Below are 27,391 nucleotides of genomic sequence, written 5' to 3' on the forward strand. Positions count from 1 at the left end.
AAATCAGGAGTTTTCAGTGGTAGGCATGGGATACTTTTCCAGGGCCTTAATCTAGAACAAAATGTGTCAGGGTAGGTAATGGGGTTTTGGTATCTAAAGTGCAGTTCTGGAAACTGTGTCTCTTAGTGAAGCATGCAAGATGCCGTTATATCCAGCCTCCTTTTGTACTCATGACATAGAGAAGTTGTTTCCTGGAAGCATGTCTGAGCTATCCATAGGACTGGTGTTGCTTGTCAGTACTTGAGCCTGCTTTTCTAAAGGGTTTTGTGTGGCTGATTTGAGTTGGGGCTGCCTGAAGCCTTTTAACTTGAGGAATTGGGTTATTTTCCATATCTTCTTTTTCCCCACAGCCTCAGAGGTTCCTTGTTTCCTGCTGGGTAGGCCTCAGTGCAACTTGGCTTTATTAAGCCTGTAAGAGATAGGGCCTGGGGAATTGTAGTAAGCTCTTTGCCACAGTTCCCCTGAGGACTGGTATCGCTGAAGAGCATGGAGGCAGAGGACTGACCCTTAAGCAGTGGAAGCTGGCTTCCTCTCTATCCAATACCTTCTACCCCTAGCATCTTTCTCTTCTTTCTGCCCCAAGCAGTTAGTTCCTCTTCTTGTTTTCTTAAATATATTTTAATATTCATTACTTCAAGCATATATGAAATTTGAAAAAAATTATTTTTGTACGTTAGTCTGGAAACCTAATCCCTGTTTAAGAAATTGCTTCAGTGAGATTAAATGAGGAACATTCCTTAGGAATGTGAACCATCTGTAGGTTTAGGTGCATAAATGCATGCTTTGTTTCTGAGTCTTTTGAAGTTTATCTACACTTCATTTTAGAATCTGGAGTGGTGACATGCCATTTTGAAGATATCAGAAGGGCACAGAGCATATTCTTTTCTGGCATCAGATCTTAGTTGCTACCGCCATACTTCTAAGATCCACACTGCCCCACACGCCTGATCTTGCCTTAGTTTGGTGGGTGTCTTTCAAGGGATCTGAGACCGTCTTAGACTTTTGCTAATACTGACTTCAGCCTCCAGCATATGGCTGGGGACTTGCTTTTAGAGTGCAGTTTGGCTGACTTCACTAAACACTGCAATCCCATGAAGAGCTCTATGGTTGAAGATCTGGTATTGATTATCATTAATTCTTCCCTTTATGACTTTGCCACTTAAATACACATTTAGAAACAAACCAAATAAACATTAAATGGAATAACTGGGTTTTAAACTTGGGTGGTCCAGTTAGTCTCAACATGTGCTCAGCTTTGAAAGGTCATTATAAAAACACTCCATCTAACTACCCCATTAAACGATCGCAATACTTAAAATTTAAAATGTATGAATTCAGATATTTAAAGAAAGAACCGTGGGCTATTTATAATGCTTTACTGTATAAATTAGCAGAAAACATAAGGTGTATTTGCTTAGTCTGTGTATAAGTTTGGCCGGTAGAACTGATTGATTGATGTTTAATGGTGTGGCTTTGAAGAAGTCACTCAACTGTGTCTGGGTGTCTTCTGTGAAAAGGAAGAACTTGTACTTGGTTTGCTGCATTGTTTTCATTTCTGTAAGGCTAGAAATACTGGGCTTCCATGGGTTTAAAGGTGACACTTAAAACCAGATGAAGCCAGAAAGTCTACCATTTGCCTAGCAGCAGCAATGGGGAGAAGGCACATTGTAGCATGGTTAATACCAGTTGTGACACAGCATAATCCTTAACCATGCTTAAGGAGTCAGTAATGGGACCAGAATCATCGCATGTATGTGAAATGTTTGCCATGCAAACATGAGAATCTGTGTTCACTCTCTTGCACACACACAGGAGAGAGCCAGGCGTGGTTACCACATCTGTTCTCCTAGTGCTGGGGAATCAGGAAGATCATTGGAGTTTGCTGACCAGCCAGGCTAGCCTACCCAGAAAGCTCCAGGTCCCTGTGGGAGACACTCTCTCAAAAACAAGGTTGATCATCCCAGAGGAGTAACACCTGAGGTTGACTTCTGTCTTACTCTCTTTCTGTCTGTCTTTGTCTGACTCTCTCTCTCCCTCTCTCTCTTTCTCTCTCTCTCTCTCACACACACACACACACAAACACACACACACACTTTTGCTTCTCTGTTTATCAAATTGCTTCTATGCTTGCAAAAGTAGATGGGCCATCTGGGAAAAACGTTCTTTTATATGAGCAGAGATGATGTCTCAGCACCTTAACTATTTTGTCACGCAGGGTGCCGTGCAGCTGCACTAACGCCAGCTCTGAACTAGCCCCGTTACAATCATGTTGGATTTCCCCCAGTGGTATTTTGGTGGATTCTAGACAGTGTGTTGAAAGTCAGAACTTCTAAATAAATCTTTGAGTCAGTATGGCATTCTGCATGTATGTGCCCAGTCCCGAGCAAGTTCCTAACCCGCTTGGTTTTGCTTCTGTTTCCATCATCATCTCTGTTCTCCTTGTAATGGAGCTACCTTTTCTAGATCTCAGTTTCCCCAAGCATTGTGAGAGTTTCTTACTGTAATTTCTCATCCGAAATTACTTCCATTGAAGACTCTGGCTCTTAGTTTTCTTGAGTGAAAATCAGGGATTATATGACAATCCCGTAAGACTATGTTAAGGAGGGTAGTTATATTGAAAACTAATACATTAAACATTAAAAGAAGTTGGTACTCTGTGTTTTCTGAATCAGACCATCCAGTTGTTCACCTGTATCTGAGCCTCGGGCAAGCCATCTGATTTGTCAGACACAGCCCTTGGGCACACGCTAATGTCTCCGTGACCCAGAAGTGACCCTTTTTGATTCCTTTGATCAGTTGTAATGTAGATGTTTTGTGAGGAGCCAAAGGGCTTGGTAGAGTTTTAGCTCAGCATCTTCCTCTCCTTTTCGATCTTAAACAAGACAGGAAAGAGGTTCGTCAATCTCTTGCGAGCAACTCTTCTTTAAGGAAAGCCATAGCGGTAAGGAATTGGGAGGTTTTTTATTCCATCATCACAAGAAGTGGAGAGAGCAGATTCCTATCTTCTTACACAGTACATAATATAGAGTGAGGGGTTTTTCTTTTTTTTCTGGATTAGGGTTCTGAGGGCCCTGTAGAAGTTTTCCTTTAAAAATCTCTATAAAAAAGATAGAATCTAAATGGTCAGGCAAGTAAGATATAAAAAAAAAAATAACAAAACCAAAACTCAAAAAAAAAAAAAACCTCACCAAAAAAAAATACATACTGTATGTGTGTGTGTGTGTGTGTGTGTGTGTGTGTGTTCTCTTTCCTTATTAAAAGTCTGTGCCTCTGTGTCTGTAGGAATTGAACCTAAGACCTTAAACATGCTAAACTCACAATGACTCTAAGCTATAAATTCATACCAAATTCATGCTTTTAATATTCACACTCAGTAATAGTTGATATGGAATTAACTCTTAAACACTGCCTTTTAGTAAAAAGTTGATGGAGTCTAATTAAATGCTTAGTCATTAAAAAAAAAAAGAGCTAGGCAAACATCAAGCATTCTCTGTGCCCTTTGGGGACAGTGAGATGCTCTTAGTGGGAATCAGTCATCTTTTTCTATTTTGCTACCTTCTTGCCTTGGGCATGATATTTTAAAGCTTTCTCAAGGAGGAAATATTCTGAAAGGTAAGCATTCTACCTTTGGGTTATTATGCTAACTGCTTCTACCGTGGGGGCTACTCTTAGGCGCACAGCTCTGGGGCTAGGGAGGTAGCACAGAGTCTGAGAGCTCCTACTTGTCTTCCAGAAGACCTGACTTTGGGTCTCAGCACCCATGTCGGGTGGCTCACAACTACCTGGAACTCAAGTTTCCAGAGCTCTGAGGCCTTCTTCTGACCTCTGTGAGGACCTGCACTCATGTGCACACCCTTAGGCACACACTTACACTCAATCAAAACTGACAGAAGAAAACGCTCAGAGAACAGGGCTTCATGGTTATTTCCATGTCTTGGATTCCTGCCGAGAGTGCAGGCTGAGACTGTGTTTGTCAGTTGGTGGTTCAGACAAGTTACAGGTAAAGCACTATAAAAGCCTCAGTCTAGATTCTTATCTCTCAGCTGAACCAGACAGAGAGAAATGAAGTTGCATGCTGAGCGGTGGGGCCAGTAGTCTTTGTTAAGAAAAGGAGTTCTGGTGACAAGGAAGAGACAAATAGGGGAGTCACAAAGGCTTTTCACCAAAAGTCTCATCTGTGAACCTAGGCCTGATAAAAACAGTATTTCTGAAATACTGAAACAAGCCACTCAGGAATGGTGGCTTGTTAAGTGGGACTTCCCAGGATGACTTTTTAAAGGTTTGGTGGGTGATTACAGTTTAGTTCATTTATTAATTTTGGTCCTTTGAGAAGGGTCCCTACCTAGCCTAGGCTGGAATTAGATATGTAGCTGAGGGTGACCTTGAACTGCTGACCTTCCTGCACCATCCTCACGGCTGGGATCACAAGTAAGCGTGCATCATCATGCTCAGCTAGATGATTGCATTTGGAATGGACCACGTGCTGTATGTGCTTGGCTTTCTTGGGATGTCCAGATGGGGAGTTTCTAGGATGAGAGTGTGCCTGCTGTAGAGGCAGCAGTGTTTCTGTGATATAGAGCAATCTAAGGACCTAAGTGACGGAATGAGTTATTTTTAGAGGATGCTGTGTGAGCTACTCATGGAAGGACTGGAGTACAGCAAACACGACAAGCTCCAGGTCAGCCTTGAGTTATCCGTAGTTGTCTGGAGGCTGGGAAAACTGGAAGGATAGATTACTCAACATGAACTTAAGCAAACCTACTTCTCCGGGGATGCCAAATAGCTGTGCCAGGCCCACGAATCTCTCAGCCCACTTAGCATTGTAGGTTTTACAAGGAAGGTGATCTTGTTTAGAGACATTATAAATTCGATTTTAGCTTATGAATTTCCCCGATTCCCACCTCTTTACCTTGATTTACTCTCTGTTAAGGTTCTAAGTGGGGAAGCTGTTATCTCTGCTAGATGATTGCAAGTAGAGTAAGAGAATGATGTCACTTATCACAAAATTTCTTTAAAGTTTTAATTATTGTAAACAAAAGATCCAGTTTCTCTGGAGTGTGTAGTCATGCCTTCCTTTTGTGGTTAGCTGGTCTGTAGATTTTTGGCTGTATGGGTTTGAGTCATGGTGTGACCTGAAAGCTACAATGGGGGTATTTTACAAAGAAATGAATACAATCCTTGGCCATGGGATCATTCTCAAACAAACAAAAAAATGTATTTAAGTAATGAGCTAAAGAGTTTAAATTTTTCAGTATTTCAAGTAGACTTAGTCAGTGTTTGTTACAATCTGGAGTTTAAAGGTGGGATTTGCATGATCTTCATGGTTCTTGCTCGTAGCTAGCCTGTGTATGGGTCTCAGCTCAGAGCCCTGACTCCTCTTCAGTAAAGGAAGTTCGGAGGCATATCCAGCTCTTGCCGACAGCAGACACATAGGAAAGACTCAACAGTCAGGTGATAGTGAGTGACAGAGTTAGTGGGTGAATTGTGAAAAGTTGACCAGGGAGGTCAAGTTTCTCCTGCGTCTTTGCTGCCCAAGGAGACATCGTCGGACCTTAGGAGGAGGCCTTGGCTGTTCTTTTAGAGAGGCAGCTTTGATTTTCATCCTTTTTCCATAATGCCCTCCTTTTATTGCTAACTCATTAATTAAGTCAGAATCTCGTGTGTCCTAGAGTGGCTAACTGGATAGTAAGAAGATGGCCTTGAACTTCTGATCCAGGCCTGTAACTCCATTTTTTGTGGGATTATAGGTGTGTTCAGGCCTGCTTTGGTTTATGTCAGGCTGTGGTTGAACCCAGGGCTTTGTACTAGTTGAGTACTACCTTAGCCATATGCCCAGCCCTGGTGTCACTCTTTCAAAGGCTCATGCTGTCTAAAAAGAGCTGTCTTTTGGGGCTTGTTCCTGAATTTTGGCTAAGGATCCATGAGTTAGCTTCATGCCCTGAATACCCACAATCCCAGTGGTGTTGGCACCTAGATCATGTACAGTTCTCAGAGGAAGATCTTTAAAAGTCAGCTTCTTTTTTTTTTTAAATAAAAAAAAGTAGAATAAAAATATGCTTGTTTTCTACCCTCGATGGATGAACTGGTGTAGAGGGGAGCCAGTCTTTGAAATCTATAGGCATCCGGTTGCAGGAGCAACCCCTCTGACCCCACCACATTAGTAATGGTCTGCTAGGCTTGCTCTGCCAGCAGGCCTGGCTGGGTGTGCACAGATGGTGCCAGGTGCAGGAGACGACTACCCAGCCCTTCAATAAGACCTAGGCTCTGGCTTCTACCTCCAGGGACAGCCCAGACTGAGACTAGGTTGTTTGTAGACTTGGTCCTGCTTAATGTCTACAAAACCAGCGAAGGGGTGTTCCTCCCCCATTACTTAAGTAATGCTTTATTGTCATAGTTAGGTCCTTCCTGAGCTGTTAGGCATCTGGGACTTTTACAGGGTCTTATGGCCTTGGGGTTGTTCCACAGGGAATTTGAAACTAGAACTGATCTCATTCCAAGGAGCCAAGTATAATGCCCCACTTGTTTTCCTAGAGCCATTTAGCATAAGGAAAATGTGAGTGCACTTGGGGAGGGGGCAGGGAGGACCTTTCAGAGCCTGAGTAATCAACTTAACTCAGGGGTAAAAATGAGTTTTATTCCACAAGGCAGCACACATGGGCCTGGTCCTTCTAGCTACCACATTTCGGAGCCATCCAGGATACCCCAAGAGCTTACATAGTCAACACTTCTTGTGTGGGGTCAGGAATGGAAAGGATGACTGTGTTCCCCAAAGATGGGAAAGAAAAGGGCCTCGTTAACATTCAGCTATTGGAAACTGTGAGCCTCTGCTTCCTAATTAGCAGTTTTATTCTTTGAAAATTCAGCTTTCATTGCGTCACCCGCAGTTATAGGAAAAAGGCACAGGCCCGAAACATCTCTACCTCAGCTGTAATTGAGCTGGTGGGAGACCTTCTGGAAAAGTCCTCTGGTAGAATGTGATGGTAGTGTGGGTGCCTGTAATTGAAGAAGCAGTGGTGGATCCTGTTGGGTTCTGAGTTTTTTCTCTTTTTAAGGTTTTATTTAATTTTTTAATCACGTGTCCTTGTGTGGATTTGATATTGTGAGTGCAGTGCCTGCTGTGGCCAATAGGGGGCACTAGATACTCTTGATGAGGAATTACACATGGTTGTGAGCTCCTGTTGTGAGTGCTGGGAACTGAATCCCAGACCTCTGTAAGAGCAGCGTGTTCTTACCTGTACCATCTTTCCTGTCCCCTGCTTGATTCCGGTTTTTCTTTTCTTCTTTTCTTTTTCCCTTTTCCTTCAGGCTTCACTCTCCATTGGCTTTTATGTCTCCATCTAGGTTGTTATTGCCATTGCACCTTGCTCCTGACTTGGCCTTGAATTTTTGGATTATTGGGTGAAATAGCTTGCTGTTTTATTCTGGAGGAATTTTCCTCAGAGGAGCTGTAGTTGTGAAACGTGGGCTTTGTTTTTAACCATCTGTCCTGACCAAGATTTACCAAAATTTCATTAAGTGAATATAGTTTCCTTTTTATCCTGATGATATAAGCACACAGGTCCTTTGGTCCGAACTGCCCTGCTTTTGAATTGGAATAAAGGAGCATGGTGTAGAAGGAGACTCCCTCTAGAGGGAAGGGACTTTTCTGAGCTTGCTGAATCACAGCATGGCTTGCTAGGAGTCTTGAGAGGGCACCAGAGGGTAGACGTCAGGAATATAGATTTCTTGGCTGCAAGTAAAACCCAGGCAAGGTAGGATCAATTAGGTGTGAGACCAAATAGAGAGAGGGAAGTCAAAGGAGACTCCAAGGATGGAGCCCTAGCGTCTAACAGATGGTGAAGTTCAGTGGGGTACGAAGAAGAAGGACTTTGCCTTCAGCAACATATACCCGATGTGTCCACAGTCCTGGGGAATTGGAGTATCTGAGGCAGACTTTGAGAATGTACCCTGAGGTAGACACCTAACTGGTGATGAGGCCACCAAAGTGAATAAGACCGTGGGAAAGAAGGGGCAGATCTCCAAGAACAGAACTAGAAGCACACACGTTTCTTCCTTCTCCTGCAAGTGAGCAACTCCATGCGTTCACCAGGGGAGATGAAATAAAAATTAGCAGTTGATTGTGTCCAGACCACACTTGGTGAATATGAGGAGAATTTGCAGCAGTCCTTGGGAAGGTAGGAACAAGTACTTGACAGTAACCCAGCAGTGGGATTTTCTGAAGCTCTGGGCCGGTCTGCAGATGCTCTCCATTTGAACTTGGTGCCAAAACAAACTAGAATGTAGAAAGCTGGGATTTGAAGTACACAAGCAAGCATCTGCCAGTCCATTTAATAGCAGGAGCAGGAGAAGCCCAGAGAGGAACATGTACTGAGGCAAATGATGAAACCTGGTCAAGAGGCCACATCAAGCTGGCTTGGCCAGCAGGCCTGGTGGCCTGGTAATTATACTGGTGCCTGCCTTATGTGGCCCTTTTCCACTGGGTTTAAAAAAGACTTTCCTCTAACTACTGGGTCTCCAAGAAGTTGGGCCACTTCTGCCTGTGGTGGTGTTTCATGTGGAGTATGCTCTGTGCTGCATTTGCTGATTCAGTCGTAACAGCCTGAGAGTCCTGTCCTGTCCTAACCACCTCCAGACAGCTCACAGGAAGTCTGTGAGGACATACCATTCTGGAAGAGACCATCATAAACCATGCAACTCCATGGCTAGACTAACACATGTGCCCTTGACCAAAGCCTTCTCTTTGCGAGCACCCTTGCCCCGGGCTTCTGTTAAATATTTTGGCATAAATATTAAGGAAGGGATTCATGAAAGAAAATTCATCTTGGTTTATCGTCTCTTGAATACCACAGACTGTGTGGAATTCATCAAAGAAAAGAGGTTAAATTTGGCTTGTACTTCTAGTACAAGTGGAGGGGCTGTGTCTGGTGATGGCCTTTTAAGTTTTATTGACTTAAATTTTTTTTTCTCTCTCTCTCCCTCCCTATCCCCACCCCACCCATGTGTGCACACCAGTGTTGGTGCATGTTATAGTATGTATCTGAAAATCAGAGATGGTTTACAGGCATCATTTTTCTTCTACTACCCTTGTTGGGTTCTGGGACCAAACTCAGGTCTTGTCAGCCTTGGTGACAAGCACTTTTATCTGCTTAGTCATCTTACCAGCACTAGTGAACCTTGGGGTATACAGATCATGAAGATGTAGAAGAAGAAAAAGAGGAAGGTACAGGAAGGATGCACAGACAGATATCAGTCATCACTTGGTGGGAGAGAAAGCAAGATAACAGGACGGGTCCATTTCTCTTCTTTTATAGCAGCTCATTCCTGTGGGGAGGAATCAACTCCAAGAGAATTGTATTAGTGCCTCTAGGTACTGGACATGGCCTAATTATCTTCCACTGGATCCTGCCTACCTCTTAAAGGTACCACCACCTTTAACGTTTTAATTTTAACTTTAGTTTATGTGTTCATGTGTGCCTGAGTACTTGGTTGTATACTATGTCCATTCAGGGACCTTTGGAGATCAGAAGAGGGCATCAGATCCTTAAAGGAGGCCATGAGCTTCCACGTGTGTGCTGGGAACAAAACACAGATCTACCACAAGAGCAATAAGTGTTCTTAACTGCCGCTCCATCTCTCTAGCCCTATCCTACCTCATTTCCATAACATCATTCCAAAGACCTGAATAAGAAGCTTCGGGGGAGATATACCACATCCAAACCTTAGCAGATTTAATTCAAGACTTAGACCTAGCAGTGAGGGGCTGTTAACACTGGAACTTCTACTGAACATACTTTCTAAATTAAAAAAAAAAGTTATTACAACATTTATTGTGTTTGAGGGTGGAGAGGAAGGCTGCGTATATATCTTGGGACCTTCAGGAGTCTGTCCTTTGACCATGTGGGTCCCAGGGATGGACCTCAGGCTGTGCTGCTTGCTGTCACATTCCTCTGGCTGCTGAGTCATCTAGTCAGCCGTGGATTAATGCTTTCTATGACCAGAAGCCTCACTAAGCCTCAGCATTTGCCAATAGTTCTTTTTAATTATTTTAATGCATCCTAAGCATGGTAGTGACATTAGGGAGTGGAGGCTGGAGAAGTGGCTCAGCAGTTTAGAGTGATCACTGCTTCCTCAGAGAGCCTGGGTTCATTTCCTAACACCTGCATAGGGTGGCTCACAGAGGCCAATGGTTCCAGCTCCAGGCGATACACTTTTCTGGCCTCTGTAAGCACCAGACAGGTACATGGTGCACATGCAAATAGGCACACATGTACACATAAACTAAATCAATTAGGGAAGTGAGTCTCAAAAGGAATTCCAGGAGCTGGAGAGATGGCACAGAGGTTAAGAGCACTGGCTGCGCTTCTAGAGGTCCTGAGTTCAATTACGAGCAACTACATGGTGGCTCACAACCATCTGTCATGGGATGTCATGCCTTCTTCTAGTGTGTCTGATGACAATAACAGTGTACTCATATACACAAAATAAGTAAGTCAATCTTTAAAAAAACAAAAATAATGCCAAAACTTCTCCTCATTGTCTTCCTGCTGTATTGATCCCCAGAATCAGCAATGGAAAACTGGTCTTTGTATCCTTCACCAACATAAGTACCATCTAAATGGAAATCATGGTGGTTGTAGACAGGATGGATGGATGGATAGATGGATGGATTAATGGATAGATAGATGGATAGGTGGATGGATAGAAGGATGGATGGATGAATGGATGGATAGATGTATAGATGGATAGATGGATGGATTGATAGAAGATACTGAGACTTTATTTTGGGAGGATGTAAGTCTAGAACATTTAAGATGCGAGGAGATTAATAAAACATACCTTCTATATCTCTCCATTTTGAACATTTAATCTCCTGAACAACACAGTGCAAATCTTTTGTTGTTTTTTTTTTTCAGAGCCTCTGAGAGCTTCATTGCAATATATTCCCAATCACACTTGATTCGATTAAAATAAATATTCATTTGTCTGAAGGCAATTATCATGCTATCGATAACCCAGAAGAATTCTCAATTCACCATGAATATCATTATGAATATCATCATCTTTGACTGTGAACTGACAGCTTGAACTCATTGAAGTTTAAAAATAACCCCAAATAACTAAAGCTCAAAAGTTCTAGTGATTAGCCTTTCTCGCTTGAGTGTCTCTTTGAGAGCAAGATCACGTATGGCAGTAATATGTATATAGCTTTTAAATTTGGGGTATTGTTTCCTGAGAATTTCCTGGGCTGTCTATATATTATGCCCAACATCCTAAGGTGCTGCTTGTCTGAAGCTCTGTATATGAAATTAATGATTGGAAAAGTGAGTGCATAAAAATTCTTCCCCCTCAAATAAAGACTAAATTAAATCCGTTGTATGAGAACATGGACTACCTGTGCTCCCCCAGAGTGTCAGTGGTAACCAAAGGACTGGGGTGGGGACTACCTGGGTAGTCTGTAGTGCTCCTGCACACCCTCAGGTTCCCTGATTCACTCCCTGCTCCATGCCAACCACAAGTCCTGCATCATGAATGGTTTTCTGATTAATCTTGAATGAACTAGAGATTTGCTTTATCAGAATGCATAAAGGCCTGATATCCTTTATTGTACTTGCTTTTGTCAGACTATTTAGAAAATGTATGGATTGTTTTTGCTTCATTGTATTTTACACACACACACACACACACACACACACACACACACACACACACACATATATATGTCATGTTTGGTTGTTATCTCTTAGAAGCCTATTATTTTCTAATCAGAGACAGAAAGAGAGTGGATGGGGGTTAGATGGGGAGGGACTAGGAGGAGTAGAAGGGGAGGGGACTATAATCAGGACACATTGTATGAGAAAATCTCTTTTCAATAAAAGAAAAATTAATTTAAAAGAGCAAAAGAAAGAAAGTGTAGGGTTGTAAAACCTGAGAATGCGGCCCTTTACTTTTGTAGGGCAAGCATTGGTTCTGTAGTTTGAAGTAGCATAGCCAGTCCCACTGGCTATCCATGATATCCAAGCCAGTTTGGTTGCTTGGCAAGTGCCCACCTCCAACTATGTGATTTCTATGTGTGTATGGCCATGTATGTGTGGTACCTGTGGAAGCCAGAATTAGACATCAGATCCCCTGAAGCTGAAATTACAGGTGGTTTTGAACCATTCACTGTGGTTGCTGGGAACTGAACTCTGGTCCTCTGTATTAACAGAAAGGCTCGTAACCACAGAGCAATTTCTCCAGTCCTACCTGTGTCATTCAGAGTGTGTGTCTATATAAACAGCAATACATTTGGTGTTACTCTTGGAAATTTACCAACATGTGTTTTTTCCATTTTATTTATTTGCTATGATGATGTCTTTTCATCCAGTATGCTTCCCATGGACCAACTTTATGGACTTCCCATTCACCCCCAGTGTTTCTGAAAGACATTTTTTTCCCACCTCAGATACTAATTATTAAAATTGCATGATTTGCCAGACAAACACAACTCAGTAGTGGTATTTGAGCAACAAATCAATGAGCAAATATTGATGCAACACACATGCCACATGAGCATGACACCATCTGGGCTTCTGAGCATGATTTACACAGGAAGGCAGAGTGCCTCTGCCTTTACATGGCTAAAAGTCTAGTTAGTAGACAGCGGTGGTGAAAGAACAAAAACCATTGTGAACATGCCTAATCCCGCAGCTGGCCTTGCAGTGTCGCCATCCATTCCTGCATTGTGTAATTGCTGAGTGCCTTGCCATAAACAGGGAAGGGTAACTGAGTGCCTTGCCATAAACAGGGAAGGGTGATGAGGTCTGGGGCATGGGGACTATGACCTAGTTTGGGATCTCAGGGAGCTTGTAGAACAAGTCTTTACTATCATTGTCTATGTGATGCAGACACTAGAGAGTTAGTTACAGAGACTGCTTATGAGTAAACTGTAAGTTTTGATATCCGATTGCTGTAGAAATATAGTTCAGTGTTAGCAACTGGTTCATCTGCCTCTGGATGTCTTAAGTGGTTGAGTGGCTGATGCATGCACAGCACTGGAATGAATTGGACTAAACTTGAGAGTTCTTTTTATTGATGATAAAGGTGGTAGTCATAGGGTTTCATGCAGCTCAGGCTGGCCTTGCTATGATGATGATGATGATGACGACGACGACGACGACGACGACGACGACGACGACGACGACGACGACTTTGAACCCTGCTCCTCCTTCCTACTCCAACTTCCTGAGTGCTCAGATTACAAGAATTTTTGCCTTCAATTTTATTTTTTATTCACCTTCTCTTATAGATGGTATATTGCAATTATAGTGAATGTTAGTATTGATATTTGCATCTATGATTCCAAAGTTAAACTTGAAATTTACAACTTACGAGATATGCAAAATGGCATAAATAGCATAAAATCTATGGGTCTCTATTTACATTCTATAGTTTGTAAGAAATCTTTATCCATTTTCCATGCAATATGAGGGTTCCAATGAGAGAATTCTTTTAAGATGAAAGTGTTGGGAGAGACATAAGCTTTATGCAGATATTAGTTGTTAATATTGATAGGTGTAGGAGATTGATTTTTGTTAAACATTAGTCTCAAGATGCTTCTCTACTTTTGAAGAGAATCATGGCTGTCCATCAAAGGTGCATTATTCTTGGTGTGTTTAATAGTAGTAGAGATAGAGATGAATTGGTCGTGTCTCATATTTTTTGAGATTGGTCATTAATATGGAGAAATTATGTGTCAGCTTGTAGTTCCAGAACGCATACAAATCATGCTTGGGCTTAACTTTACCATGTTGGATCAAATATGTAAAAGCAGGCTGTTTGCATGCTTTATTTTTGTCTCATTGAGTGAAATTTCAAATCAACCAATAGGAGAAATTGTTGGCTCTTTGATGCTCATTTGTTTATCCATTTGGGCATCCTTTGAATGTTCAGTGAAGGTTGGTGTGTTCATGTTTTGTTCATGGTTGTAGTCCTAGTGGGCCTGGACCATGGATTGGCTAGTAAAACTTCCCTGTGGATTTTTCTTAAGTCAATGACTGTGGAGACCTTGTATTTTTGCATATGTTAGAATATACTTAGGAATATTAGTAATTTTAGAAATAGTAAGCTTTCGTTTCTCATTGTCCAGTAGGTAGAAAGAAAAACAGAGACAATAACAGTTGTGCACCAAGTGGAATAGGAAATTGTGTGAGCTAAGGGAGCACCTGGAAGCAGGGAGTAGCTTCACCAAGGAGAAGGTAATAGTGATGTTTGCTACAGTATGTTCTTCCTCTCTAGGAGGGGCATGTTTTAGAGGACTGTGCTCTTAGCATAGCAACCATCATTTTCATCAGACCATCTGTGACTACTTGAGGAGACCCACAGACTAGACCTGTTGACTAATAATGATCCCTCCTAGTAGGGATGGGTGGGAGTCATTTGATCCTGAGACTCTGATCACTTACTCCTGCATCTCCTGGCCAGTTAGAAGCAATTTTTCCTTAATTGGATGTGGCCTTGTGATCTTGGAGGTGCTACAGTATATATACTGGTGAGGCTAACTGAAAAGGAGACTCTGTCTATGACCTTGTCCATCCATGCTGTGCTTAGACTTTCTCGTAGTGTGCTGTCATGGGATCATTAATGTTCTTGTATGTAACTTGTCACCAATACTATGTAAGGAATCCCAATAAACTTACTGGTCTTTTGAGTTGGACTTCAGTGGAAATGCACTTTGGTATAGTGTCGATGCCCTGCTCTAGGAGAGGGAAGATACTTCTTTTTATCTTCCTAGGGAAAGAGTTTCTACAACAGGCTGTAGGAATGCTTGATTCTTAGAAGAAAACTTGTTAGAGAACCAAAAAATAATAAAAGCTGACCAAGAGCGTCAACCTGTTCTTTCATTATCATTGTACAAGAAATACTCCTGCAGCAAGGTTGTCACTGTCTCCCCTTGCTACCTTCAGGCCTGTCCAGTGGTGACTGGACCTACTCCAGTGTTGTTTGTTCCATTGAGTTACTTGTCTCTCTGAGAGTAGAAGGACCCTCCTAGCATGTAATAATAACTTCTCAGATGTGGGGAATTTCAGTGTGTGAAATCTATTGGAAGTCTTTCAACTCTAACTGCACGGTGTACCAGAGACAACCTTGAAATAAAACGAGAATATTTTCTGCGACCCACTGGAGTTTAGATAGGCCTTCCTTTCTTCCCTCATTCTTTTAAAGCCAGATGGTCTTTAAAAAATATCTCTCCATTCTTAAATTTGGACTGTTCTTGGGTCAACCTCACATACTAGCATCCTTCCCCTATGCAAGAATGACCTTTCAGTCAAAGAAAAGTAATTTTTAAAATCAAAATGTGAATTGAATTTCTCCATGTTCCTTTTAATATTTTATTTTGATCTACTGGAGAGTTATAGTTATACATTTTTGTTTTCTTGCTCGTAGGCTCACAAAAGCAAAACAAAACAGAGCAGCAAGTGCTATCTGGTGCTAGTCAGCTCCATCCCCAAATTCACAGCCTACTGTCAGTCACTGTAGAAATGTTATCTTCTCAATATTGTGTAATATTTTAGATGTTTCCCAGACTGAAAGGTGATCAAGTTATGTTTCCTTATTTTTCTAACTATTTAAAACAGGAGGGTGATTGAACTCAGTATCCAAATGAAAAAATTCAGCTCAAAAAGAGCTCAGTATTGCATAGCACAAATTTTCATTTCCAGGGAACTAGATGATACTTAATGCTCTTCATGTGGCTGGGCCCACCAAAGTGGCTTATTTCCCCAGCAGGATCTACACCATTGATTTTTGTAGAGTAAATCATAACAGCCTATTAACATCCCATTATGCTGAACGTAACTTGACTAGGGAGCATCTACAAGGTCAGAGCTCAGAAGTAGACTTGAGGATGCACTCTTCAAAAAAGGACTGAGTAGAAAGTGAATGAGTGGAGCTAGCTTCATGTGAGTGTCTTTTATTAGAAAGTCTGTGTGGGGTGGGGTGGGGTGGGGTGGGGTATGTCTCAAAAAGGCAAACCAAGGCCGTGTATGACTTGCTGCCAACTCAATCAGGAAACAGTAGATCATGTGAATGTTCTATTCTCATCTAATTCTTTCATATTAGAGATACTGAGTCGAATTGCTTTTTGAGATTTCACAGCTGGGGAGTGGTGGTGCCTTATGTGGATTCTAACAAAATTGAACTCATTTTCAATTGAACTTCATTAAGCAGGGAGATCTGCTGTGGGCCTGGGATAGCACAGTAAACAACAGGAAGAAATGCTCCTGCTGTTTTAGCTATTGTCTGGAGCCAAGGAGTGATCCTTAACTGGTGTTGGATTGAGGGAGACAGTTGAATAGTTTGGAGGTTTCTTAATAGGATCTGGAGGACCATGCTAGGAAAAGTAGCTCCTAACTTCAGAATTTAGTTACCTTAGGAATAAAATGTACAAGACCATTGATGCTTACTGTGAGCCAAATATTGTATTAAGTCACGAGAGCCCTCCCTGAAGACATAGCTCCAGGGAATCTGCATCTAGAAGGCTCTACTAACTATTAACTATAGGCTTCAGATCAGTTCTGTAAACATCTGAAATGAATTTAAAGTAAACCCAACTTTACTTCTTCAGGCATGGATTAGCCATTGTTTGGGTGGAAATTGAGCAGGGAGATAAGTATCTTAAGAATGCTATAGGAAGGAGTAGTCAAACAGAAGGATTATCAGGGGAAAATGGGGTCTGTAAAATGGAGGGAAGAGATAATTTCCTGAAGAAAAGGGTGGATCACCCTGTCACCTGCCCCAGAGAAGGCAGGAACAGATAAGCACAGCAAATGGAGTCACAGGGACACACACTTAATTGGTGACCTCTGGGGAACCTTTAGTGGTCCTGGGAGGCGGGGGTCTGTTTGCAGGTTGGGAGTTGGTGGAGAAGGCAGGAAGGAGGCAGGCTTCCCTTAGAGAATTCTTTGAGAGTAGGAGAAGGTTGGAATGAGGGTAGGTTACAGAACTGACTGGCAGTTTCTGATTGTGCACTCACTAAAAAGCTTTTCAGTCAGTCATTCTGGCCCTTAATTTCCTTGTGTCTAAAACGAATGGTGATATTACTTGAGGGAGTTAATGCCACCCTATAGAGTAGATTCTTATCAGGTTAAAATCTTAGAGAGACAGAGAACATTCAATGATAATTTAAAACACCAGTTATTCGTGTGTGTGTGTGTGTGTGTGTGTGTGTGTGTGTGTGTGTGTGTGTTTGTAAGAAAATATTTTTCTATTGGCATATAAAATATTAGATGTCATAATGGTATTTTTGAACAAAATGTGCTTTGGTTGATTCTCCTCTCCCATTTGTATCCTTCCCTAGTGTCCATAAAGAAATTTCCTCCTCCCATTCCTCCCTCCCTCCCTCCTCCCCTCTCTCCCTCCCTCCCCTCTTTCCTCTCTTCCTCCCTCCCTCCCTCCCCCTTTTCCTCCCTCCCTTCCTCCCTCCCCCCTTTCCTCCCTCCCTATTTTCCTTTCTCTCAGCTCTTCCTTCCTCTTCCTCCCTCCCTCCTCCCCCCTCCCTTCTCTTCCTCCTTTGGCACGGTCTCATTCTGTATCTCTAGCTGCCCTGGAACTCATTATGTAATACAGTCTGGCCTTGGACACACAACAATCCACCGTCCTTCACTTCCTGAGTGTTATGGTCACAGGTATAAGTCACCACTCCCAGATTCTTTTTAAATTTATTTTTTATGACACTAAGTGCAAAATGTATCATCTTAACTATGCAGTTCAGTGGTGCAAAGTGTCTTTGTATACCTACTTTCAGAATGCAGAAACTCTGAGCACAACTAAACAAGTCATAATCTCCCTTCCTCTAACTCATCAATCTCCATCATACTTCTGTCCCTATGTTTGAGTACTTTAGTACTTTCTTTAAATTGAAGCTTAGTGGCTGGCTTATTCATCTCAGCATATTATCTTCAAGGTTTGTTGGTGTTGTAGAATATTATCAAATCGTCTGTTACATTTTGTTCATCCATTTGATAATGGGCATTTGGATTTCTTCCACATCCTGGTGCATGTTGTTATAAATGATGCCCTGTAATTATGGCAATACGTATAGCTATAGAACAAGTGATGGGTTTCCTCTGTTGTATGGCTGGTCAAGGCTCATGTGAAGGACTTTCACCACCACTTGCAATGGAGGTGGAGTAGCATTCAGAGAGAACAAAGATGGCTACCGTACTTCCTTTAGGACATAGACTTGTGACCCACAAGATTGCTGCCCTTACCTAATTATTTTCCAGTAAAGATTCAAAGTATTTAGTTTCCCTTTAAAACTTACGTTCTAGAGGAGTGTACCTCCTTATGTTCTAGAGACTATAAATAGAAGTACCAGGTACCTCCTTCCCATTCTATTGGGCTACAGAAACAATTTTCCATACTGTGCAGTTTGTTTGCTTAAATTATAAAGAGTCAAAGCAGTGAAGGACTGGGGGACTCTTATACAGGTGAGGGGCACTTTGCAAAAGTCCTTCTATGAGTCACTGCAAAGCCCAGGCTCAGGAATGGGCTGGGCATGGCTCTTCCCCTGAGGATGCCGACTCAGGTCCCAATGTTTCTAGGCTTTGCCTTCTTTAATTACTACTCCTTTTCCCATTACGGGATAATGAGAAGAGAACAGCATTGTCTTGTCTTGTTCTTCTTAAGTCTTTTAAAACATGGCTGTTGCTGTTCTTGGAGGAAGAAGTTGTACTTAAGCCGGTAGCGCCAAGAGTGGAGTTCTTAACTTATGTAGTGTCAACCCAGGAGTCTGTTTGATTGGCTGTGTTCCAAGGGTTTCTTTAGGCCAAGAGTTCAGCCTCCAGACAGTTTGGTACCTCGAGAGTGCACAGTAAAGCCATTAGTTACTCCTCCATCTTAAGCATTTACCAACTAAGTCTTCTTAAGTTTTTCTTCAGTGGCTTGACTTTGAATCAATTGTGTGAAGAATTGGATGTAATATATACTTACTATCTATCTTTTCTTGATAAAAAGGAAAAAAAAAGGCTTAAAGAAGCCGAACTTCAGTGATTACAATGAGTTTGAAGGAGGTATTTGTTGCAGAGTTCCCAGGCCTAGCTGAGTGCACATTTTCTTGTCCACTCTACCACTTGGTTTCTGAGGACAGGTCTGCCATTTTTCAGATCTCCTTTCCTAGTTACCATCTAAATTCTTTCAACCTTTTTAAAAACCTAGTTCTTTGGTTCCTTTAAATACAACATCAGATGCATAAAAAGTTACAACTCACTAAAATCTTGTAAAGGATGTGGCCTTGCTGCCTTTGGGGCCTCCAAAATGCAACCTCATCAGATTTCCTCTACTATGCTGGGGAGAAGAAATGGCAGCTGCACAGTCCAAAGCTGAGAATTGGGAACTTCTGCTAAGGCTCCTCTGACCACTGAACACAGAGCATCCTATCGGATTCTTACTGGAGGCTGCGCAGGCTTCTGATGCCCAGCTGTCCATGTCTGCCTCTTTAGTATTAAGAGGCCAAACACTGGACATGGAATAAGATGGGAGCCTTAGCCAACCATACCTTCCTGTGGGATGGGTTGTCACTCTCCTGAAAAGGTCAGTGCTGTTATATTGACTAGGCTTTTAAAAGTTGGACCAGCATCTAAACAGAAGTGTCTTTTTTAGAATAGTAACTTTTGAGAAATTGTGAGTCCTAGACCTTGAAGCTAACGCTGGAACTAAAAAGCTTAAGATCCCTGTTTCCCTTACCTGTCTAAATGCCTGTGTTCTCTGATCACAGTGGAGTGGCACTTTGCATAAATGTAAATTATCTTGGTGAATCAGACTATACTAGCCTTATTTAGAGGGTATTCTTTTAAAAAAAATTATTATTCTTAGTCTTGACATTTAATGAAAGAAGAGAAGAAAAGGGACCAAAAATCAGAAATCGGGAAGGCAGTACTCTTGGGACAGAGTGGATATAGAGTGTTAGGTATCCTGGTTGGGGCATGGAGTGGGAAGGGGTGGAGTTTTAAGCAGGATAAGGAGACAAAACCTTGTGCTCTTTTCCATCAGCATGTGTGTGGCACTTTTATTTCACTGGTAGTACAGAAAATCAAACCACAGACTTTAAAAGCATGCGACTTGTTGCACACACTTCTAATTTGAATGCTGTAGGCTGAAGCAGAATGATTGCTACAAATTTGAGATCAAGGTGGGCTATATAGTGAGAACCAGGCCAGCTTGTGTCTCACAAGGAGACACTATGTCAAGAGTATAAAAGCGAGCAAAAACTTCAAAGCACAACACACGTAACAACAACATACAACCCCCTACAAGGCAATACACACAAGCACAAAATATATCACAATAGTATTCAAAGCTCTACATACCAACATCTATGCACACTTGCATATGGGTGTATACATACACATAACAGCAACAGCACACACAATAAGGATTTATCTTTATTGTTGGAAGCTAAGTCTTAGTATTTTCTATTTACAAATAGACTATCTTCTGTCTATTCTTCTTGTCTGTCTCTGGATTTATTTTTCTTTCCTCAATCTTCTCACTGCCCTTGGTGGCTGAGGACATGCTACACTGGTGGTTAGTTTCACCCCTTTTTACATCTCTACCTTTTCTACCATGATTTGCCTGTTTGGCTGATTTATCTGTTGGAGAGAGCTCAGGTTGTAACTAGATCCTTATCTAAAGCAGGTTTGTGGAGGGATTCTATCAGAAGGATTGATCGTCAAACCATCAAGTGACCATAGGGACTTTAACAGGCAACCCAGAAAGAGAATATTTGGTGCGCTCCAGATATATTTTGGGGAGCTGCTTAGAGAGCCACATTTATGGCAGTTTGTCACTATAGTTCAGTAATATAGGTAGGTTTTATTATGATGAAGACTTTTCTCCTATTCAACCCCAGAAGTTTTATTAAGTCCAAGGGTTGAGTGGGATGAGTCGCTCTGCATTTCCATGAATCGATGTAGAGGTTCCTGGCTGTAGGCTTTCCAGTGTGAGAGGACGTGACACAATCTCCCACGATGTGGTTCACTCCAGCCAGGAAGGCGAAGAGGCCCCATGACTCTCTGAAATGAAAGAGCTTGGCAATTGGCTATGGTCTGAAAACGCTGCCAATTCAGTGGCTGGGTGTTCTATTTGTGTGTACAGTTCAACTGCTTACTGACTGAGCATTCATTTGGGCCTGCTAGGTCAGTTTCTAAGTCTGACAGTTGGGAGACATTTGATTAATGCAAACAACTATGCTTAGGGCTCCCACTTCACACCCCACCCCTCCCTACATTCGCCATGCCAACTGGAATAAAAATCTTGGAGTAAAACACTGTAGTCTGAAACAGTGTCTCCCAAACCACAGGTCGTGACCCCTTTGAGGAGCTCATATCTGATATCCTACAAATTAGACATTTACGTTATAATTCATAACAGTAGTGAAATTATAGCTATAAAGTAACAATGAAATAATTTTATGGTTTGGGGTCACCACAACATGAGGATCTGTATTAAAGGTCACAGGATTATGAAGGTTGAGAACCACTGCTATAATGCATAAGTAAATCTATTTATTTGATTAAGCTAGGTCTTCTTACGTAACATAGGCTGTTAAGGGCAACTTAGAATAGCTGAACTTTTTAGTCTGATGCTCTGTTTTCTTAGCATCCTTGTGCATCTCTAGCTAGAAATGAAGTGAATTTGTCATGAAAACACTTATCTGTAACAGGATGAGAAGACACATTTTTGTACTTTCTGATTATAAAATGAGACCGGTGTGCTTTCTTTAGTATAATTTCTTAGACCTTCATGTTCCTATAGGAAGATAACCAGGTGAGGTACTTTTGATATTTTGTCTCCCTCTCTCTCCCCCTCTTCCCTTCCCTCCCCACAATTTAACTGCTAACTATTGTAGATAAGAACACTTACTGTCTCTGATGGTGTCTCGGATCTTGGAGCTTATGTAGCATTTTCCGTCCATATTTGCCATCTAGAAGTATGTGAAATGTACCAGAAAAGTGAGCATTAAATAGTCACTTATAGTTAAACTTGCCTTCAATGTTGGTCTAAATTATCCGAAGTTCCAGTTTTTTGAGCTACAGTTGCAGACACTTATTTATTGAAACATGCGAGAACTGAAGACAGCCTTTCAAAGAGGAGAAGATTCAAAAATGGCTCATTAGGACAATTAGAAAGTAACCTTTCCGTTTTGGTTGGTTTCCAGCAGGAAAAGCAAGAGAGGGCTTGGTAATGTGTATTCTCTGAACTGCTTTCTGTCTCCTCCCAGCTGGCCAGGTTCTTTCAGTGTGGCATTGAAGCCTTGAGTTGTTGTGACTCAACAAATGGACAACAACAAATGTTTGGGCTTCTTATTGGTGTCAAGCCCAGGAGCCTGGTAAATGAGATGATCAGGCCAACCACAGCAGCAGGTTCTCCTGAGCCAAGTGTGTCGAAGGACAGGCAGCTGCCGGCTTAGTCCTTCAGCACGGGATTGCCCCTCCTTGGCTTTGAATCCGTTTCTGCCCCAGGTTGAGACATGTCAGCTGTAAGATTTGGGGAACCAAGGCCCTGGAATAACAAATTGTCTCTTTTAATATTTCAGCAACCAGAACCGTAGAAAACCAAACAGAGGAAGGCAGAGAGATGTTTATACTTCCCTGTGTAATTCTCAAATCATCCACATTAGTGGTAAAACAAATATACTCATGTATACAACATTGATATAAAATATCCATCTACAGTCCATAATAGCCTTCCACAAAGGCTGTCCTAAATGGGTAAATAGAGTTCATATTGGTACTTTAGGTATAAATGAGACCCTTATTTCCCACTTGAATTTCATATAAATCTGAGTGAAGAAGTCTTTCCTTCCTTCTGTCCTCAGACCAATTTGGTTTTAGTATGTTAGGGTCTCCTTTTACCTGTCCGTCCCCCAAACTTCTTTAAAAGTTTAGGATTCAAAGTTGGGTGTGGTGGTAAGTGACCATAGTCTAAGCCCATGGGAGGCCCAAGGAGTTACTGGACAATTGAGGCCAGCCTGGACTACTTAGTAAGTCCCAGGCCATTCCAGAATCCATAGTGAGACCCTGTCTCGAAAAACCAACCAAAGAGACATTTGTGTTGGAAGACTGCTATATTCTAATTGAAACTGAGCATATGTGGCTCACAGTTCAGAAAAGAATTCACTATGGGAATGAGCCATTTCCTGGAAAATCAACAAAACCAGCTCCCAATTTCCCTGTGGACAATCAGTGGCTGGTAAAAGGGACTTTGGACTTAGTTGGTCCCCTCGCTGACTGTTTTGGATCCAGAGTCACTTTGTTTATAAATCTCTTTTCAAACTCTTGACATAAGGTCTCACTTTGTAACTGTGACTGGCCTGACTGGCTCTTGATGATACTTGCTGAGTATCTCAGGCCGAACTCAAATTTGCCGCAATCCTCCTGCCTCAGCCTCTAGAGTGTGGGACTTGCAGACTGATTGCCTGGTTAAGCAACTTCTTGTGTGTATCTGTGTGATTCTATGTGTCAGAAGATCATTTCCATGGATATTTTATTTAGACAGAAAAATGAAACCGGAGTCTCCAACCCTCATTTATAATTGCCACAAACTCCTAGGCTGTCATTTTGGTTGCGGAATGTTTTCTTCCTGGCTATGCTGTGTGCTGGCTGCGTGTGTGTCTGAAGGGCATGCATTTGAAAGGCAAGGCAGATGAAGGGGGTAATTTGGTGACATTTTGCTGACTGCACTTCTTGCTGTATGTCTCTTTTAGAGACTTTACTATTTTCTCCATGGTCAGTTATTTCTTAGCCCAGCTCTAGGCAGGCCTCACGATTTCTCCTTTCTCTTGTACATACAAATGGCTGAAAAGATAATTTAAGACACAGGTCGTCCTCTGTACCATTAGTGATTTCGTTTTTGACTTGTATGTAAATCAGTATTTAATGAAAGACAATCTTCTAAATGCCACTAAATAAGTTGCCCTTTTTGGTCTATGTCCTGCACTGATTTCCGGTTTTCAAGTAGAACTCTAGCATTTAACTAGTACTTTGAACTTCCTGCCTTTTAAATTTTGAAGAGCAAATATGGTAGAGCTGTTCAGCTGGTCAAGCGGACTTTTTTCTGACCTTGAATGTGGTTTGCTGGTATTACATTAAAGGGAGGATAGTGGGGGGAAGAAGAGGAAGAGAAGGAGGAGTGAGAGGAGGAAGGGGAGGAGTGAAAAGAGAAGGAAGAGGAGGAGGAGGAGAAAGATGGGGAGGAGGAGAAGGAAGAGGAGGAGGAGGTTGCCTTCTTTACTGGTTTAGGTAGCATGAGCCCTTGGGATTTTGAAAAGATCATTTCACAGTCTGACACGCAGCTGTCTGCCTCCATTTTTAGCTAACGGCGTCTTCCTGGCCTTCATAGTTCAGTGGCTTGGGAATGCAGAGTCGGGGTAGGGTGCTCTGAGGCTCCAGATGCTTCATGTCTGACAGACACTGCATCTGTGGTGTATGTTGCTTCATTCTTTGAGTCTAGGATCAACATTTTCCTGACCTCCATGGTGGTCAGGGCCTTGTTTACCAAGACAGGTTTCTTTCCATTTGCACAGTGTCAACACTGAAGGCAAAACAGCATGAGTGTGATTTAAGTTCTAAGAAACCTGTCATCCAAATAGTAATTCACACCACAGGTGAAGCTGAAGTCACCCAGGAGCCGAGGCTGTGTGGGTGGAGTGTGCATGGGGAGGTAGCTTTGTTAAGACATGTTATATCCACTTTAAAAAATATGGTGTTGGTTAACAGGACTTGTGTGTGTGTGTGTGTGTGTGTGTGTGTGTGTGTGTGTGCGCTCACTTTTATATTCAGGGTAAGATGTTGTAATATATACATTTTATTTATTGTGTATGTGTATGGGCATGTGTGCCACAGGGCAGGTGTTAGGGTCAGAGGACAATATGGGAGCCTATGCTTTCCTTCTTTACTTGGCTCCTGGGGATTTAGCCTCGGGCTTACTGGCAGATGCCATTAGCAGCTGAGGTATCTCTTCAGCCTGGCATTGCTCTTAGTGTGTATCCTTGGCACTCCCAGAAAGTCCAAGGCTTTGTCTTTTCCGTCTGCTTAGGACTGTTTGGTCCGGACTATCTTGTGTTTTAAGTTCAGCCAAGCTCTGTTCATTTCTATGCTGTCAGAGCACTCTTCGCTCTACATTGTAGGACAGATAATCTTATTAGAAGGCTCTTTAAAATCAATGATCATTAAAAAAAATACTTAAAAGGGATGGTAGCACATCCTTTTATTAAAAGGGTATTTTAATTTTATGATTCTGTTAAAATGGACCACAATGGTTATTATTTAAAAGAGAGTTTTATCTTTAGCGAGTCATCACAGCTGTCAAAAGATGTGTCAAAGATGTGTCCTGTCATTGTTTTTCAGATCTCTGTCTCTGCCATTGTAGGTCACAATCCTTGAAGTGGCCATTTTGTTGAGAAGCAATTGAGACACTTCTCTTTTACTTAAGCTCCACTCCCTGTCTCCTTTTGTCTAACACATATCATTTCTTTATCCAGTCTAAGCATTTGTTACAGAATCTTTCTGGAGAGTCGAATGCTCTGGAGTAGACTCCTTCTGAGGGTCCCCAGTCTCATCTAGTCTGGGAGAGCATTGTGCTAGTGTGCCCTGTTGGGACTGAGGCAGTTGCCAGTTTGAGGAAACTCCAGGCTGTTGAGAAGGACAACGCTGATAATGAAGTTGAGTTGAACCTGCAGGAGATGGTTTCTGTTGTTCACCCTTCCTCTGTGGGTGTTTTCCTGCCAAAAGCCAGGCAGTTGATGTGGTTAAAAGTACAGAGAACACACTTTTGGTAAAAGACTCTCCCAACACAAGACCAGTTTTGTAGCAAGTGAAAAATCTACTCAAACAAATAAATCGGACACAAAGGTGTTGACATCCTTTAATAAGAAAACTTAGGACCTTAGACTGTGGAAGGCCTTGTTTTCTTGCTACCCACAGTGTGGAGAAATGGATAGGTACATGACCCTGACAAACCTGACAAACCAGGTAGCCTCAGGTGTTTCTCTTTAAGCTTGGTGGTGAGTTTTGACTTCTGGCCTCTTCCTTGTGAATGAGTGGTATGATAAGATGTCCCATTGGTCATCTTCCGACTCCATGGTTTAACCTCATGCCAGTTGTACTAATTTAAGTCATGCCCAAGTGGGTTAATGCACTGTACATATTTGGTATAGAAGGCCCCCGAATTCGGACATTTTTTTCTCAAAGCTTTGCTGTGTAAGGCTTGTCTCTCACATATGTGAGGGCCCTTGTTTGGGAAGGTATATTCTGAGGGTTAAGCAACAGCACAGATATCGCTAAGGCAGCAGTTCTCAGCCTCTGGGTCGAGATGCCTTTGGGGTGGGTGGGTGGGGTATCAAATGGATAAATGTCTGAGGTACCTACTTAACAAACCTTTCCCAGGGGTTGCCTAAGAACATCGGAAGACACAGATATTTATATTCTGATTTAAAGGAGTAGCAAAATTACAGTTTTAAAGTAGCAATGAAACTAAGAAACTAAGTTTCTGGTTGGGAGTCACCATAACATGACAGATTATATTAAAGGGTTGCAGCACTGCGAAGGTTGAACCACTGGGTAAGCAGTACTTTTAAGGTGTGAGGTACTTTGAGCATAGTGTTTCTCAGTTCCTGTGTCCTGTGCTCTGTTTCAGATATGAATGAATGATGGCCATCCAGTGACCAGCTGAGACTGACGCCTTACAAGATGCATGTGTATGATTAAGAGAGATACATGCATGACTCCTGGATTTACCTCCTTCCTGTCCCACAGAGTTACTGAAGGGAGTGAGTTATGGAGTAACTTATAACACGGCAGGCTTTTCCTCAAGATAGCCCTTGTCAAAACAGGAAGATGAAACTCATGTTTCAACGAAGAGACCTCAGTTTGGGGTCCTGTCTGGATGTACCTCTTAATTACAAGCAGAAACGCCTTCATACTTTTCCATTTCTAACCATCACATCCCCAAAGGAGGCATCTGCTGAGAGGTTAGTATGTCCATCCCGTTAAAGTATGCACACACTCTTTAATTGTGTGCCTTCCACCTGTTCTCTCTTTTCTTTCCGATGGGATGCCATGTAGCCCAGGCTGGCCTCCACTCCTTAAGTAGTTGAAGATGACCTTGAACTTAGGATCCTCCTGCCTCTTCCCTGGAATACTGAGATTACAGCAGCGCTAGTTTTATGTGGTGCTGGGTATTGAACCCAGGGCTTCAAGCATCAGTGAAACATTCCTTTAACAGAGCAACACCCCCAGCCCTCCGCCACACTTTTTATTTTTCAAGATTTTTATGCTGCTGGGGCCCAAAAGAAACCTGGCTGCTGAATTCTAGAACAAAGCTTCTATTCACAAAGGCCAGAGACTTAACTAGC

General features: G+C 42.1%; 1 long non-coding RNA gene across 1 annotated transcript in view; it reads left to right on the forward strand.

Annotated features, from left to right (window-relative positions):
- The window catches only part of LOC134482707 (uncharacterized), a 372,018-nt gene that overhangs the window by 185,368 nt on the left and 159,259 nt on the right, over positions 1 to 27,391 (forward strand). The window contains exon 4 of the long non-coding RNA XR_010059159.1: positions 26,674 to 27,007. This is a non-coding gene — a long non-coding RNA (uncharacterized LOC134482707). The remainder of the gene's footprint in view (positions 1 to 26,673; positions 27,008 to 27,391) is intronic.

Source organism: Rattus norvegicus, chromosome 17 (genome assembly GCF_036323735.1).
Source record: "Rattus norvegicus strain BN/NHsdMcwi chromosome 17, GRCr8, whole genome shotgun sequence".
Lineage (NCBI taxonomy): Eukaryota > Metazoa > Chordata > Mammalia > Rodentia > Muridae > Rattus > Rattus norvegicus.